The 18,295-nt window shown below is 45.3% G+C and overlaps 1 pseudogene; it reads right to left on the bottom strand.

The window, feature by feature from the left end:
- Nucleotides 1-4,972: 4,972 nt before the first annotated feature.
- On the bottom strand, nucleotides 4,973-5,609 carry LOC115169202 (transcription factor E2F5-like; annotated as a pseudogene).
- Nucleotides 5,610-18,295: the final 12,686 nt, after the last annotated feature.

Here is an 18,295-nt window from a genome sequence, read left to right as displayed (position 1 = left end):
TGTCGTGTCTTCCGCTGTCTGGTACAGGTACCTCCACCACACTCACCCCTCTCTGTTTACCTTCTGCCCTGTCGTGTCTTCCGCTGTCTGGTACAGGTACCTCCACCACACTCATCCCTCTCTGTTCACCGTCTGCCCTGTCGTGTCTTCCGCTGTCTGGTACATGTACCTCCACCACACTCATCCCTCTCTGTTCACCGTCTGCCCTGTCGTGTCTTCCCCTGTCTGGTACATGTACCTCCACCACACTCATCCCTCTGTTCACCGTCTGCCCTGTCGTGTCTTCCCCTGTCTGGTACATGTACCTCCACCACACTCACCCCTCTCTGTTCACCTTCTGCCCTGTCGTGTCTTCCCCTGTCTGGTACAGGTACCTCCACCACACTCATCCCTCTCTGTTCACCGTCTGCCCTGTCGTGTCTTCCGCTGTCTGGTACAGGTACTTCCACCACACTCACCCCTCTCTGTTCACCGTCTGCCCTGTCGTGTCTTCCGCTGTCTGGTACATGTACCTCCACCACACTCATCCCTCTCTGTTCACCGTCTGCCCTGTCGTGTCTTCCCCTGTCTGGTACATGTACCTCCACCACACTCATCCCTCTCTGTTCACCGTCTGCCCTGTCGTGTCTTCCCCTGTCTGGTACATGTACCTCCACCACACTCATCCCTCTCTGTTCACCGTCTGCCCTGTCGTGTCTTCCCCTGTCTGGTACATGTACCTCCACCACACTCATCCCTCTCTGTTCACCGTCTGCCCTGTCGTGTCTTCCCCTGTCTGGTACATGTACCTCCACCACACTCATCCCTCTCTGTTCACCGTCTGCCCTGTCGTGTCTTCCCCTGTCTGGTACATGTACCTCCACCACACTCACCCCTCTCTGTTCACCTTCTGCCCTGTCGTGTCTTCCGCTGTCTGGTACAGGTACCTCCACCACACTCACCCCTCTCTCCCGAGCTTTCGCTCGCCTCCAGCACACACGCACTGTTGATTTTACAATGGCTAGCCCCAAGTCGTTATATATTGAATTTTTTTCTTGTGCATTTTGCTATTTGCCTCATGACTCCTGCATCATGCTTTGTTGACTACAAACTTTCTTTACCCAACCGTGGGACAGACTGTTTGTTCCCACACTCAGGACTCTGACTCTCCCAGAGATGTGTGTGAGAGTCTGGGTCACTCTTTTCAGTTTGTTCAGTTTGCTGCAGCTAGCGACTGGAACGAGCTGCAACAAACACTCAAACTGGAGAGTTTAATCGGCATCTCTTCATTCAAAGACTCAGTCATGGACACTCTTACTGACAGTTGTGGCTGCTTTGTATGATGTATTGTTGTCTCTACCTTCTTGACTTTTGTGCTGTTGTCTTAGCCCAATAATGTTTGTACTGCGTTTTTGTGCTGCTACCATGTTGTTGTCATGTGTTGCTACAATGCTGTGTTGTCATGTTTTGCTGCCTTGTTGTAGTGTTGTGTCTCTTGTATTTTAATGACCTGACTAGATCATAAAGGAACAATTGTCCAGACAGAAGATTGAGTTTACGAATTTACAGTTTATTGACCCAACTTCACACAGGCTACTGTTTGGCCGTAGCCCACGCCAAATAAATGGAGGATACCCTGTAAAACAACCGTGACCTTCTCTTGTGAAGCCCAGACGTAAGAGAGAGAATAATGGCTAAACCTGGTCTTAACTTCCAATGCTCCATCCCCCTGCCCAACCCCCCTCCATGCCACTCCACCAACCACCAGGATGCCCGGCATCAGAACATTCCAGGCATTCCCATGATTGGCAGATAGCAGGATGATTGGCATATAGCAGGATGATTGGCATGTCGGACCCCGCGAACACTGGGTACTGGTAAGTACAACACAACCAACTAATAGCCTAACACATAACACACAGCTGTCTATGCGGGTCGCTACACAGCCCACCCACCACAAAGTCCCTCGTCCCCGAGGGAACAAACAAAGTCTCTGAAGCAACCCAGAGGTCTCCTTTGCCTGCGTGGCCGTGATGGTCGCAGAGTGTCCAGATGTGAAACGGGGCTGCCCCTCTGGGACCCAGGGGATGAAGGCAGGGATATGGGGGACCAGGAAGCGGAAACGGGGAATACAGTCCGTGGCTCCGGGGAACCACGCAGTGACACATGGAGGGAGACAGGGGGAGTGGGCCATCTGGAGCCTTGTCTGCGGCACCTGGGGGTGGGTGCCTGGAGAATGTCATTGCCAGAGAGGGGAATTGTGAGGGTCCCTGGGGTTTGGGCAGAAGAGGCCTCTCTGTATGGGGCTAACCTGTCCCGGTGCAGTGCCACCTTTCTCCCCCTGGGAGGAAGCTGCACCCGGTAAACAACCTCCCCTGCCCTCTCCAGGACACTGCCGGGTCCCACCCAGTGACTGTCCAACTTGGGTCATCTGCCTTTTTTTCTTAGGGGGCTGTAGACCCAGACCAGCTCCCCAGCCACAAAGTGCCTTCCCCGGGTGTGCACGTCATAGTTCCTCTTCTACCACACACCTGCATTCACCAGCTGCTCTCTGGCGAAGTTGTGGGCTGTCTCCAGGTGGTCCTGGAGTCTCCGGGCATACTCCGACCCGAGAGAAGAGGAGGGCTAACCAGGTGCCGACCAAATGCCATCTCCGTAGGGGTGCGGATCTCTCTCCCCAGCATGAGGAGGGCAGGCGTGCAGGAGGTGGAATCTTGGACAGCGGAGCGGCTTGCCATGAGGACCATAGGCAGGTGCTTGTCCCAGTCACGCTGATGTTTGGCAGAGACGATGGCCAGCTGCTGTCCAAGCGTTTTGTTGAAGTGCTCCACAAGGCCATCACTTTGAGGATGGAGAGGAGTAGTGCGGGTCTTGTGCATACCCAGCCTCTCACACATGGTGGCGAACACACGGGACTCAAAGTTTCTGCCTTGGTCGCTGTGGATGGACTCCGCAGCTCCAAACCTGCTGAACATCCCCGCTGTCAGGGCGTCGACGATGGTCTCTGCCTCCTGGTCAGGCAGAGCATAGGCCTCGGGCCATTTTGTGAAAAAGTCCACCCAGCGGTTTCCACTGTCTGTGGTGGGGAACGGCCCAACTACATCCACTCCCACCCTCTCCATGGGAGCCCCCACTGGGAACTGTTGGAGCTGAGCCTGAGAGCGGCCTGGGGGGCCCTTTCTCGCTGTGCAGTTGTCACAGTGGCGGCAAAAGTCCTCCACATCCCTCTTGTGCTGCCCCCAGTAAAAGCCCTGACGGAGGCGGCGGAGTGTTTTAGTGACCCCAAAGTGTCCAGTCCCCACCCCCCATGAGTACTCTGGAGCACAGCCTCCCGCAGTGCTTTTGGGACCACCACCTGCCACCACTCCTCTCCTGTAGCTGACTCCTTCCATGCCCGCTGTAGCACGCCATCAGCCAACCGCAGTCTCTCAAACTTTGACCACAACCCTTTGGTCACAAGTGAGAGTGCTGTCACCTCTTCCCATGGTGGCCTCACCTGCTCCTCTACCCACTGTAGCACTGGCTGTAGGTCTGTGTCCCGTCCCTGCTGCTGCCCCCATTCAGCCACGTCGACAGTCTGCAGCTCACAGCAGACAGGACCGCTCGCCCGACACACTGTGGCACAGACCCCCTCCTCTGCACACAGCTCTCTCTTATGTTCCTCTCTCCGCTCACAGTGGCGGCAGCCGTCTGCAGTACAGGGCCGACGGGACATGGCGTTGGAGTGGCGTGCCCCTGTCCTGTGCACCACTGTGAAGTCATACGGCCGAAGCTCCTCCAACCAGCGTGCCACCTGCCCCTCTGGTTCTCTGAAAGACATGAGCCACTGGAGAGCAGAGTGATCAGTCCTTACAGTAAAGGGCAGGCCACCCAGGTAGTACTTGAAGTGTTTAATGGAAGCCACAACAGTTTCCCTACGGGTGACACAGTAGCGGCGCTCATGTTTGTCAAATGTTCTGCTGAAGTACGCCACCACTCTCTCCCCCTCTGGCCCCACCTGGGCCAGCACCCCACCCATGCCCACATTGCTCACGTCTGTCCAGGATAAAGGGAAAGGTGAGGTCAGGGGGGGCGAGCACGGGGGCCTCATTTAGAAAAAGAAAATTAATTTGGCCTATATTGTCACAGCAAAATAATCCTGCAGCACAAGGATTTGAACATTAAGACCATAATGTTGCTTGATCAGTGGTTAGGCTATCAACTGGCCAAAAGTAGCTACATGAAAAGTGCAATACTGTTAATATAACCGTGTGTTAGTGTAGCTTTTCAGTGAATTTATGTAAATCACAAAGCTCATCTGTATTTCCTGCAACGCAAATTAAGATCTGTACCGACTCAGGCAGCTCCAATCGTGTTCCTGAGGGAGCAACCACCGCCAGGAGAGAGTCTCCAGTGAACGCATCACAGATGTCCTCGTGGGTCAATACTTATACGTGGGTGTTAGTGATAAGGGGCGGCAGGTAGCCTAGTGGTTAGAGAGTTAGACTAGTAACCGAAAGGTTGCAAGTTCAAATCCCTGAGCTGAAAAGGTATAAATTTGTTCTTAACTGACTTGCCTAGTTAAATAAGTAAGGAAAGAGTAGGGACTAAGACTAACGTGGAGCAAAGTAGTTATAATCATTATAAACTGGAAGAACTAGAACAAAAGAGCATAAAACTGAGCTGACGTAACTAATGTATGTAATCGTCACATTTTTTAGTAAAGGATTGGTTAAGTATTTCATCCTTGGTGATTGTTCCTCATTAGAAATAATAGTAGACCCTTCACGAACACAATCTCAAATTTCACTCTCTCTAATCCAACATTTTGCTCAGTCTTATAGGGCCAAATCCTGGATCAAGAAACACTCACACAACTCAAAACTTCTACACAAATCACTCACAAAACAATGCATTACTTATGCAAAACTTTGAACTACACATGTTGAGTGACTTTGGTCAGTTACACAGACACACACACAGTACTTCCCCTCCCCCACAGTGCGAGCAGGCGCTATGCTGAAGGATATCTGCTGGCGATGGAGTCGTCATTCATGTGTTTGATCCTCTGCTCCAGCCAGGTCTTCTGGCTGTCCAGCTTCTTCTTCCTGCTCCTCCAGCTCACACAGCTAGGCCTTCAGCACCTCTACCTGCTCCACCACCTCCGCTGTCTGGCAGCCCAAGTTCTCCCCTCTGGGACAGGATGGAAGGGGTTTGAATGGGAGTGTGTGTGCGTAGGGCATTCGGATGTGTTGCATGGAAATGAACACCATCCAGAGTGACTTCACTGAGCCTGACGACAACAGGCTTGACTCACCTCCACTGAACGATGTTCTTGGTTTTCTTCTCGATGAGCCCCACCCCCTCCAGCATGTTGGTGATGTCATAGATCATCTGTCTCACTGCCAATCTGTCTGCAGCCTGTCAATGGACACGACAGACTAGACAATACTGACAGACACCTGAAGCGACCTTTTAATGGACTTTACTGAGAAAGCTAATCTTGAGGAAAACTGAACAGTCGCAATACATTGGGGGGAAAAAAAGAAAAAGCATGTAAACACAAAGACATGATGAAGCTGTTTTGGCCTGCAGAGGTTCCCCCTCCCCTCGGTCTCTACCCTGTCCTCCAGCCCTGTGACACACCACATCTCTGACCACAGGATGGCGCCACTGCAGAGGCACAATGAGGATCTTACACCCTCCTCCACCCCACCAGACATACACATGGGTAAGGACTACTAGGCCCTTCACTCAGAGTTCACGGTCATTTGTAATAATGACTGTGATATTCTACAGGTGAATGGTGGTGGTATCTTAGCGTGTAGTAATGTAAGGAATGAAGGGACTTTTTTAGAAGAGGGTTAAGATGATCATTGTTATCGTATCTAAAATCAACGAGAGTGGTTGACAGAATTGTAACATTGTCAAGTCTGCAGCATTTCTCTATGCTCATAGTTGTCAGGCTACCGTTGACTCCTTTTGTCCCTCTTCCACTCCTCTAGAATGCCACCCCGAGGCGACAGCCAGCCTAGCGACGCAGCAGTTGTTGGTCGGCACTGCAGCAGGCGTCCAGTCCATGCTCGAAATAGGGATTTATGAGGAGAGAGGGTGAGGGAGGGAGGTGAAAGGGGAGGTGAAGTTCTGAAGCTCAATACAGGAGACCTGTGCAATTGGGTCCTGGACTTCCTGACAGGCCGTCCCCAGGTGCTGAAGGTAGGAAACAACATCTCCACTTCACTGATCTTCAACACTGGGGCCCCACAAGGGTGCGGGTTCAGCCTCCTCCTGTTCTCCCTGTTCACCCATGACTGCGTGGCCATGCACGCCTCCAACTCGATCATGAAGTTTGCAGACGAAACAACAGTAGTAGGCTGATCACCAACAACGACAAGACAGCCTATAGGGAGGAGGTGAGGGCACTCGGAGTGTGGTGTCAGGAACACAACCTCTCACTCAACATCAACAAAGCAAAGGAGATGATCGTGGACTCCAGAGGGAGCAGCAGAGGGAGCACCCACCTATCCACATCGACGGGACAGCAGTGGAGAAGGTGGAAAGCTTTAAGTTCCTCGGCGTACACATCACGGACAAACTGAAATGGTCCACCCACACAGACAGTGTGGTGAAGAAGGCGCAACAGCGCCTCTTCAACCTCAGGAGGCTGAAGAAATTTGGCTTGTCACCTAAAACCCTCACAAACTTTTACAGATGCACAATTGAGAGCATCCTGTCAGGCTGTATTACCGCCTGGTACGGCAACTGCACCGCCCACAACCGCAGGGCTCTCCAGAGGGTGGTGCGGTCTGCACAACGCATCACCGGGGGCAAACTACCTGCCCTCCAGGACACCTACACCACCCGATGTCACAGGAAGGCCAAAAAGATCATCAAGGACAACAACCACCCGAGCCACTGCCTGTTCACCCCGCTACCATCCAGAAGGCGAGGTCAGTACAGGTGCATCAAAGCTGGGACCGAGAGACTGAAAAACAGCTTCTATCTCAAGGCCATCAGACTGTTAAACATCACTAACATAGAGAGGCTGCTGCCTACATACAGACTTGAAATCATTGGCCACTTTAATAAATGGAATACTAGTCACTTTATTAATGCCACTTTAATAATGATGTTTACATGTCTTGTATTACTCATCCCATATGTATATACTGTATTTTATACCATCTATTGCATCTTGCCTATGCCGCTCGGTCATCGCTCATCCATATATTTATATGTACATATTCTCATTCACCCATTTAGATTTGTGTGTATTAGGCAGTTGGGGAATTGTTAGGTTACTTGTTGATATTGCTGCACTGTCAGAACTAGAAGCACAAGTATTTCACTACATTCGCATTAACATCTGCTAACCATGTGTATGTGACCAATAATATTTGATTTGATTGGAGCTGAGAGTCTAAATATCATATGATGGTAAACATTAGAGCTGAGAGTCTAAAGATAATATGATTTTAAACATTAGAGCTGAGAGTAAAGATCATATGGTGGTAAACATTAGAGCTGAGTCTAAAGATCCTATGATGGTAAAAATTAGAGCCGAGAGTCTGAAGACCATATGATGATAAGCATTAGAGCTGAGAGTAAAGATCATATGGTGGTAAACATTAGAGCTGAGTCTAAAGATCCTATGATGGTAAAAATTAGAGCTGAGTCTAAAGATCCTATGATGGTAAAAATTAGAGCTGAGTCTAAAGATCCTATGATGGTAAACATTAGAGCTGAGAGTCTAAAGATAATATGATTTTAAACATTAGAGCTGAGAGTAAAGATCATATGGTGGTAAACATTAGAGCTGAGAGTCTAACGATCATATGATGATAAGCATTAGAGCTGAGAGTCTAAAGATAATATGATTGTAAACATTAGAGCTGAGTCTAAAGATCCTACGATGGTAAACATTAGAGCCGAGAGTCTGAAGACCAAATCAAATGTATTTATATAGCCCTTCTTACATCAGCTGATATATCAAAGTGCTGTACAGATACCCAGCCTAAAACCCCAAACAGCAAGCAATGCAGGTGTAGAAGCACAGTGGCTAGGAAAAACTCCCTAGAAAGACCAAAACCTAGGAAGAAACCTAGAGAGGAACCAGGCTATGAGGGGTGGTCAGTCCTCTTCTGGCTGTGCCGGGTGGAGATTATAACAAAACATGGCCAAGATGTTCAAATGTTCATAAATGACCAGCATGGTCAAATAATAGTAATCACAGTGAACAGGTCAGGGTTCCATAGCCGCAGGCGGAACAGTTGAAACTGGAGCAGCAGCACGGCCAGGTGGACTGGGGACAACATGGAGTCATCATGCCAGGTAGTCCTGAGGCATGGTCCTAGGGCTCAGGTCCTCCGAGAGAGAGAGAGAGAGAGAGAGAAAGAAAGAGAATAATTTATATGATGATAAGCATTAGAGCTGAGAGTCTAACGATCATATGATGATAAGCATTAGAGCTGAGAGTCTGAAGACCATATGATGGTAAGCATTACAGCTGAGAGTCTAAATATCTGATGGTAAGCGTTAAGATGAGAGTCTAAATATCCGATGGTAAGCGTTAAGCTGAGAGTCTAAATATCTGATGGTAAGCGTTAAGCTGAGAGTCTAAATATCTGATGGTAAGCGTTAAGCTGAGAGTCTAAATATCATATCAAGCTGTTCTCAATATTGTCTCTCCAAAGACTCCCAATATGAATGTTTGAAAAGTGTGAAATTTGAGTATTTTGTGTTAGTGTTCCCTCTGCTGTGGCTGTCTCCCAATGCAGGGGTGGACTACAACTTCAACCTGGATGACAATGAAGGAGTCTGTGATCTGTTTGACGTCCAGAACCTCAATTATTGAGCGTCATGTTTGTGCAATCAGCGGGGTATTTCTTTACTTTTCCCTAACTTAGCGGAGGTTCTTCTCAGTTCATAGTGCACTGCCTATTCTGAAGAGAATGGTTGCACTCCTAATCACATCTCTTTCGTGACATGTTCTCAACCCCTAGATATCAGCCAGCTATTATGGCATATTCTTCCCATCCATCAGTCCTCTCTAGCTATGGCTCCGCCAGCCATTTCTATCTGTCCAAATGTGAATTATGAAGAATGTAGAAGCTGAATGCATCTGCCATAGGATGATGATTTGATCTGCTGTAAGACAATTATTGGTCTGAATTTTCATAGACCAAAATGCAGTGCCTTCTGTTAAAACCAGGAGTCACTGCTCAAATGGGGGGGCTGTGAAGGAAGTTTATCATTCATGTGAGGGAAATACATCAAGTGTACAGACCATAATATTTGATGGTCTGTTGAAGGAAAGATGGACAGATAGTTTTTTATTTGATTTATTTCACCTTTATTTAACCAGGTAGGCTAGTTGAGAACAAGTTCTCATTTATAACTGCGACCTGGCCAAGATAAAGCAAAGCAGTGTGACACAGACAACAACACAGAGTTACACATGGAGTAAACAATAAACAAGTCAATGACTGTAACTACCGTCGTCTGTGGAAGTAGGGGACCAAAGCGCAGCGTGGTGAGTGTTCATATTCAATATTTAATAGAACGAAACACTTAAACAAAACACGAAAATGAACGACAGCCTACAGTTCTGTTAGGTCACACAAAGTACAAAACAGAAAACATTCACCCACAAACCCCAAAGGAAAAACAGGCTGCCTATGTATGACTCTCAATCAGCAACAACGATCTACAGCTGTTCCTGATTGAGAGCCATACACGGCCGAAACAAAGTAATACACCAACATAGAAAACGGAACATAGAACGCCCACCCATGTCACACCCTGGTCTAACCAAAAATAGAGAACAAAAAACCCTCTCTATGGCCAGGGCGTTACAATGACACAGTAGAAAAAAAAGAAAGTCTATATACAGTGTGTGCAAAAGGCATGAGGAGGTAGGCAATAAATAGGCCATAGGAGCGAATAATTACAATTTAGCAGATTAACACTGGAGTGATAAATGAGCATATGATGATGTGCAAGTAGAAATACTGGTGTGCAAAAGAGCAGAAAAGTAAATAAAATAAAAACAGTAAGGGGATGAGGTAGGTAGATTGGATGGGCTATTTACAGATGGACTATGTACAGCTGCAGCGATCGGTTAGCTGCTCAGGTAGCTGATGTTTAAAGTTGGTGAGGGAAATAAAAGTCTCCAACTTCAGCGATTTTTGCAATTCGTTCCAGTCACTGGCAGCAGAGAACTGGAAGGAAAGGCAGTCAAATGAGGTGTTGGCTTTGGGGATGATCAGTGAGATATACCAGCTGGATGTGTGCTATGGGTGGGTGTTGTTATCGTGACCAGTGAACTGAGATAAGGCGGAGTTAGCTAAGTGCCTGACTGGAAGTCCCTATGTTGTGCAGTGCATCCTATGGGGTTGTTGTTGGCTAACCAGCCTTCCATTGCACTTCTTTTGGTGCATCTTTGCATTGTCTTTTTGGATGACTGAAGTGTTTTCCACAACTGAATCAAATTGCATTGATGCCAGTGTTTTCAATTTCATTAGATACATTTGCTATTTAACACTACAAATAGTCATATGTGATAATAGTGTTCAGTATGGATACGGACACAGTTAGTGGTGTTTCCGGTCATGGAGATGCTTGTTGATACAGTGTGACTGTATCTAGACCAGGATGCCTGTAGTTACGTCTGGTAGCATTGATGCTCACTGACGCAATGTCTTCATCCACCATGCAATGTGAAATGTCTTTCTAAACTCGATTATTACTCAGTTTCTTATTGAACTTGAGGCCCAACTTAGTATGGATTTTACTGTTTTTGTTTTGCTACGTAAAAAATGTGACACTGCCAATATTTTTGTATTTTGTTATTTCCCTTATTTACAGTGCCTTCAGAAAATATTCATACCCCTTGACTTATTCCACATTTTGTTGTTACAGCATGAATTCAAAATTGATTACATTTTTCCCCCACCCATCTACACACAATACCCCTTAATTACAAAGAGAAAACATATTTTTAGAAATGTTTGCAAATGTGTCATATTGCTAAGCAACCCCCAGTGTATATTGGCCTTATGTTTTAGGTTATTGTCCTGCTGAAAGGTGAATTTGTCTTCCAGTGTCTGTTTTCTTCTAGGATTTTGCCCATGCTTATAGCTTTATTCCATTTATTTTTATCCTAAAAACTCCCTTGCCGATGACAAGCATACCCATAACATGATGCAGCTGTAGCGCCCTGGCCATAGAGAGGGGTTTTTGTTCTTTATTTTGGTTAGGCCAGGGTGTTACATTGGGTGGGCGTTCTATGTTCCTTTTTCTATGTTTTTGTATTTCTTTGTTTTGGGCCGTGTGTGGCTCCCAATCAGGCACAGCTGAAGCTCGTTGTTGCTGATTGGGAGTCACACATAAGGAGCATGTTTTTCCTTTGGGTTTTGTGGGTAATTGTTTCGGTTAGTGTTTGCACCTGACAGGACTGTTTTGGCTGTCAGTTTTCTTGTTTTTTTGTAAAGTGTTCACGTTGGTCTATTAAATTCTTATGATGAACACTAACTCCGCTGCACCTTGGTCTCTCTCTCTTCAGACAGCCCTTACAGAATTACCCACCAAACAAGGACCAAGCAGCAGAGGAGGGAGCAGCGCCAGGAGGAGCAAGGATCCTGGACCAGGGAGAGAAGGGACTGGACATGTGAGGACATCATGGACGGCAAGGGATCCTACACTTGGGAAGAGATCCTGGTCGGAAGGGATCGCCTCCCATGGGAACAGGTAGTGGCACTCAGAAGAGTGGAGGCAGCAGGAAAGAAGGACCAACGGCAACGGTATGAGGGAACACGGCTGGGAAGTGGGTCTCCCCATCCTGGTCAGTCCTGTGCCTCCTCCTAGGACCAGGCCACCAGTGGGTCTCCACATCCTGGTCCGTCCTGTGCCACCTCCCAGGACTAGGCCTCCAGTGGGTCTCGCCAGTCTGGTGCCGCCAGAGCCGCCCGCCAGTCAGGAGTCGCCAGAGCCGCCCGCCAGTCAGGAGTCGCCAGAGCCGCCCGTCAGTCAGGAGTCGCCGGAGCCGCCCTCCAGTCAGGAGACGCCGGAGCCGCCCGCCAGTCAGGAGTCGCCGGAGCCTCCCGCCAGTCAGGAGCCGCCGGAGCCTCCCGCCAGTCAGGAGCCGCCGGAGCCTCCCGCCAGTCAGGAGCCGCCGGAGCGGCCCGTCTGCCCGGATCAGCCAGAGCGGCCCGTCTGCCCGGAGCGGCCCATCTGCCCGGATCAGCCGGAGCGGCCCGTCTGCCCGGATGTGTGGCTCCCAATCAGGCACAGCTGAAGCTCGTTGTTGCTGATTGGGAGTCACACATAAGGAGCATGTTTTTCCTTTGGGTTTTGTGGGTAATTATTTCTGTTAGTGTTTGCACCTGACAGGACTGTTTTGGCTGTCAGTTTTCTTGTTTTTTTGTAAAGTGTTCACGTTGGTCTATTAAATTCTTATGATGAACACTAACTCCGCTGCATCTTGGTCTCTCTCTTCAGACAGCCCTTACAGCAGCCACCACCATGCTTGAATATATGAAGAGTGGTACTTGTAGATATGATGTGTTGGATTTGCCCCAAACATAACGCTTTGTATTCACGACAACCAGTTAATTTCTTTGCCATGTTTTCTTGCAGAATTACTTAAATGTCAGGAATTGTGAAAAACGGAGTTTTAATGTATTTGGCTAAGGTGTATGTAAACTTCCGACTTCAACTGTATGTACCATGAAGCACAGGGGTGGCAGCATCATGTTGTGGGGGGGCTTTGCTGCAGGAGGGACTGGTGCACTTCATGAAATAGATGGCATCTTGAAGAAAGAAAGTGATGTGGATATATTGAAGCAACATCTCAAGACATCAGTCAGGACGTTAAAGCTTTGTCGCAAATGGGTCTTCCAAATGAACAATGACCCCAAGCATACTTCCAAAGTTGTGGCAAAATGGCTTAAGGACAACAAAGTCAAGGCACTGAATTTGAAGGTAGGCCTTGAAATACATCCACAGGTACACCTTCAATTGACTCAAATGATGTAAATTAGTAAAATAATTACATTATTGATCGATTGTCTATGACTTTTCAAATCACCCAGTATTGCTATCTGCTATCTACTGGCCAAATCTCCGTCTCTCTCTCTACCTTCATCCTCTGTCTCTCTCTCTCCCCCCTCATCCTCTGTCTCTCTCATTCCCCCCCTCTCTCTCTGTCAACCTCTCTCCCACTTACTCTCTAATTCCCCCCCCCTCTCTCTCTCTCTCTGTCAACCTCTCTCCCCCTTTCTCTCTTATCCCCCTCTCTCTCTCTCTCTCTCTCTCTTCTCTCTCACTCTCTCTCTCCTCTCTCTCTCCTCTCTCTCTCTCTCTCTCTCTCTCCTCTCTCTCTCTCTCTCTCTCTCTCTCTCTCTCTCTCTCCTCCTCTCTCCTCTCTCTCTCTCCTCTCTCTCTCTCTCTCTCTCAAATTCAAGCTGCTTTATTGGCATGAAAAACATTGTGTCAATATTGCCAAAGCAACAATGTTGTAACGCCCTGGCCATAGAGGGTTTATTCCTCTATTTTTGGTTAGGCCAGGGTGTGACATGGGTGGGCGTTCTATGTTCATTTTCTATGTTGGTGGTTTAATTTGTTTCGGCCGTGTATGGCTCTCAATCAGGAACAGCTGTAGATCGTTGTTGCTGATTGAGAGTCATACATAGGCAGCCTGTTTTTCCTTTGGGGTTTGTGGGTGAATGTTTTCTGTTTAGAGTTTGTTCCTGACAGAACTGTTGCTGGTTGTTCTTTTGGTTTCTTTTTTGTATAGTGTTCATTCGGTCATTAAAACCTTTCAAGATGAACACATCCTCCGCTGCACCTTGGTCTCATTTCAACGACAGCCGTTACAAATGTATTCAATATACATTGTAATACAATTATAAGCAATAACAAACAATAATATCAAATGGCAGTAAATAATAATACAAAATTAAATATAAAAATAATAATAAAGTAGTAGTAAAATAATAGTAAAATAGTAGAATGTAATAAATATAAAAATCTAAATATGGAAAATGAATCTATAACTAACTTATAACTAAATAACGGTCATCTTCACCATTACATCAGTACTACAACTACTATCGTCATTACTACTACTACTACCACCATCACTAAAATGCTATCATTACCATTACCACCCATACCACTACTATTTGGAATGATAAACAATAATAATAATAGTAATAACACTAATGGTAATAATAAGTAAGTTTCTGCTTACTATGCAGATGTTATTATTCAGTGTCCCTCAGGCTATGGCAGGCAAATACATATTTGGTTGCAAGAGGAGCCATTGCTCCTTCGCCCATGAGTATTTTTAGTTTTTCTTCTGGGTTTAATAAGTTCAAATTTGGAATAAATGTAGTCATTTCTGTGAATAATGAATCTCTTTGTGAGGAATATTTATCACAGTAAAGGAGAAAGTGCATCTCTGTCTCTACCTCCCCTGTCGTGCAGTGACCACATACACGCTCCTCTTTGGGTCGCCATGTCTTTTTATGTCTGCCGGTTTCTATTGCCAATCGGTGGTCACTCAGCCTGTACTTGGTAAGGATCTGTCTCTGCCAGGTGGTCACTCAGCCTGTACTTGGTAAGGATCTGTCTCTGCCAGGTGGTCACTCAGCCTGTACTTGGTAAGGATCTGTCTCTGCCAGGTGGTCACTCAGCCTGTACTTGGTAAGGATCTGTCTCTGCCAGGTGGTCACTCAGCCTGTACTTGGTAAGGATCTGTCTCTGCTTCGTATCTCTGACAGAGATGAGATAATCAGCCAATTCATATTCTCTGTTTAGGGTCAGATAGCAATTTAGTCGGCTTTGGGATTTTGTTTCGTTTTTCCAATGTTGTAAATATGAGTCCTTTGATTGGTTCATGATTTAGTTTATTTGAATTCTTTCTTTTGAAGCAGTGCTGGTGTCAGCCTGGTTGGTGAGGTCCAACACCAGCTGACTGAGAGGGCTAGTTTCTGGGCTCAGCTCTTGGGTTTGAAGTGCTTTAAATTGCAGACTTGAATTTGGACTTGAATTTAGATGTAGCCAAAGTTTTAATGATCTTTTCTGTATTTTCATTATTACTGGAAAGCGGCCCAATTCTGCCCTACATGCATTAGTTGGTGTATTTCTCTGGACTTGTAGGATTTTCCGACAGAATTCTGCATGTAGGGCTTCAATTGGATGTTTGTCCCACATTTTAAAGTCCAGTTTATTGAGTGGCCCCCAAACCTCACTTCCGTAAAGAGCTATTGGTAGGATTACACTGTCAAATATTTTGGTCCAAATTCTAATTGGGATGTTGATTTAGAATAATTTCATTTTTATTGCATACAATGCTCTGCGGGCTTTTTTTTGTGCATTCACTGCCATATTAAAGTTTCCCGATGCAGATATGGTCAGACCAAGGTAGGTGTAATTTTTAGTGTGTTCAGTGATGGTGTTGTTCAGGGTGAATTTATATTTGTATTTCTGACATCTGTTTTTTGGGGGGAAAATCATGATTTTTGTTTTTTGGAAATGTACTGCCAGGGCCCAATTATGGCAATATTGCTCTAGAATATTAATGTTCTGTTGAAGACCTTCTTTGGTTGGTGATAGAAGTACCAAGTCATCAGCATATAGCAGGTATTTCACCTCTGTGTCAAATAGTCCTGGGGCTGGAGAATGGTCCAACATGTCTGCTAATTCATTGATATAAATGTTGAAAAGGTTTGGACTCAAACTGCAGCCTTGTCTCATACCTCAATATTGTGAAAATAATTATGTTCTTTGGTTTTTGATTTGTATTGCACATTTGTTTTCTGTGTACATACATTTTATTAAGTCATACACCTTACCACCAAGCCCACTTTGGAGAATTTTGTAGAATAGCCCTTCGTGCCAAATAGAAAGTCAATAAAGCAAGCAAAGATTTTGCCCTCTTTTTTTTTGGTGGAGGTGTTTATTAATTAGTGTGTGTAAGGTGTATATATGGTCAGTAGTGCAATGGTTAGGGAGAAAGCCAATTTGACATTTACTTATTACATTTTTTTCTTGAAGAAAGGTTTGAATTCTTGAATTCAAAATGCTACAGAAAACCTTTCCCAAGTTACTGTTTACGCAAATTCCCCTGTAATTATTGGGGTCTGATTTGTCTCCACTTTTGTGGATAGGGGAGATGAGGCCCTGGTTCCAGACATCAGGGAAGCAGCCAGAAGTTAATACCATGTTGAACAATCTAAGCACAGCATTTTGCAACTCAGGTGTGCTGTTTTTCAGCATTTCATTTCTGATGTTGTCTAGACCACAAGCCTTCTTTGATTTAATAGATTTGAGCTTTTCATTTAGTTCTTGTTGTGTTATTGGGTAATCTAATGGATTTTGGTTGTTTTTAATGACTGATTCAAGGATGTTCAATTTTTCTTTAATTTCTAATTGGTTCTGTTGTAAGTCTTTTTGTGGGATGTTTTTGTATAGATTATCAAAATAAGTTTTCCAAATTCCTACATCTTGTATGGCTAATTCTTGTGGCTTTGTCAATCTTAAACTGTTCCACATGTCCCAGAACTGATTTTGATCAATTGCGTTTTCAATTTCATCAAGTGTCTTGTTGGTATAATTCAATTTGTTGCGTTTCAGTGTTTGTTTATACTCTTTCAGAGTTTCAAAGTATTCATATCGTAGCTCTGGGTTGTTTTGCTGCTTATGTTTTTCGTTTGACATTTGTCTTAGGTTTTTTCTAATTGTTTTACATTCATTATCAAACCATTTATCAGAAACATTTAGTTTTTAGTTTCTGATCTTGCATTTCTTTGGTTTTCTCAAATTTGCTTTCGATGCTGCTTTTTGGCATATGCAGTTGATGTTTTGAGTAGCCGAATTGACACCATCTTTATTGTTTTGGTATTGTGAGTTATTGAAAAACTGTATAGAGTTCATCATTTCATTTGAGTTCAACATTTCAATGAATCTCTCTGCACTGTTTGGAGCCCAGCTGTACGATTGGTTTATGTTGTAGAGTTTATTGGGCTGTTTTTTTGAATGAGTATTGCTGGTTAATTTCTTCAGAAACACGTTGATCTGACTGTGATCTGACAGTGAATGCACTAATGGAGGAGGGGTCAATGTCAGTGATGGCATAATCGACTACACTTGTCCCAAGAGCTGAGCAGTAAGTAAACTGACCTAAAGAGTCCCCTCTGATTCTACCATTAAGCATGTACAGGCCTAAGGCTCGACAGAGATGCACTAACTCCTTCCCATTTTTGTTCAGTATTTGGTCAGGACTGTTTCTATTATTTATAATAGGGCTACTGTACAAGGAGGGGTGTCCACATATGTGGTGGTTACCTCCCGTATCAGTGTAGTCAGGCTCAGAACCTGTTCTTGCATTGAAATCTCCACAAAGAAGCACTTTACCCTCTGCCTGAAATGTAATGATTTCTGTGTGGAGATTGTCAAAAAACTGATCATCATAATATGGTGAATCTGAAGGAGGAGCATAAGCTGCACATATGTAGACATCATTGTCACAATAGATTGTACCTTTGTTAAGTTTTAGCCAAATGTGACTGATACCTTTTTTCATGTCATTCAGTGCTAAGTCCTGCTTATGCCAAATGATGATTCCACCTGAGTCTCGGCCCCGTTTAACATTTTTATGTTTGATTGATGGTAGTTAACTTTCTCTATAGCCTGAGGGACACTGAGTATCTATGTCTCCACGAAACCATGTTTCCAGTAGGATTATGATGTCCTGTCCCTTGATGTTTTTAATCAATTCTGGATTTGTTGTTTTATAACCAAAATGTGAAGAGTATAGGCCCTGGATATTCCAAGAGCTGATAGCTAATGATCTCATTTATAATAAGTGATATTCACTGGTTTGAGTAAAGTACATTGAAAAAAATAATATACATACATACATACATACATACATACATACATACATACATACATACATACATACATACATACATACATACATACATACATACATACATACATACATACATACATACATACCGGTGCCAATAAAATTAAGAATAGTTGTAAACAAATGAATAACAATGGAATAAGATTGCACAAAAAATAAGTACAATGCAATCTGTGTGTGTGTGTGTGTGTGTGTGTGTGTGTGTGTGTGTGTGTGTGTGTGTGTGTGTGTGTGTGTGTGTGTGTGTGTGTGTGTGTGTGTGTGTGTGTGTGTGTGTGTGTGTGTGTGAATTAAAGGGTCTGTCTAGCTCAGTAGTCTGCATATTAGTTGCAGTAGTTGGCGCACCTCTCCTATGTCTGATTGTTCTAGATGTCTTTTGCCAGAGGTTACCTCAGCATATGT

The sequence above is a fragment of the Salmo trutta genome, chromosome 31 (genome assembly GCF_901001165.1).
Source record: "Salmo trutta chromosome 31, fSalTru1.1, whole genome shotgun sequence".
NCBI classification, from domain to species: Eukaryota; Metazoa; Chordata; class Actinopteri; order Salmoniformes; family Salmonidae; genus Salmo; species Salmo trutta.
The sequence above is the reverse complement of the archived record's forward strand: the minus strand, read 5'-3'. Positions and strand labels throughout refer to the sequence as shown.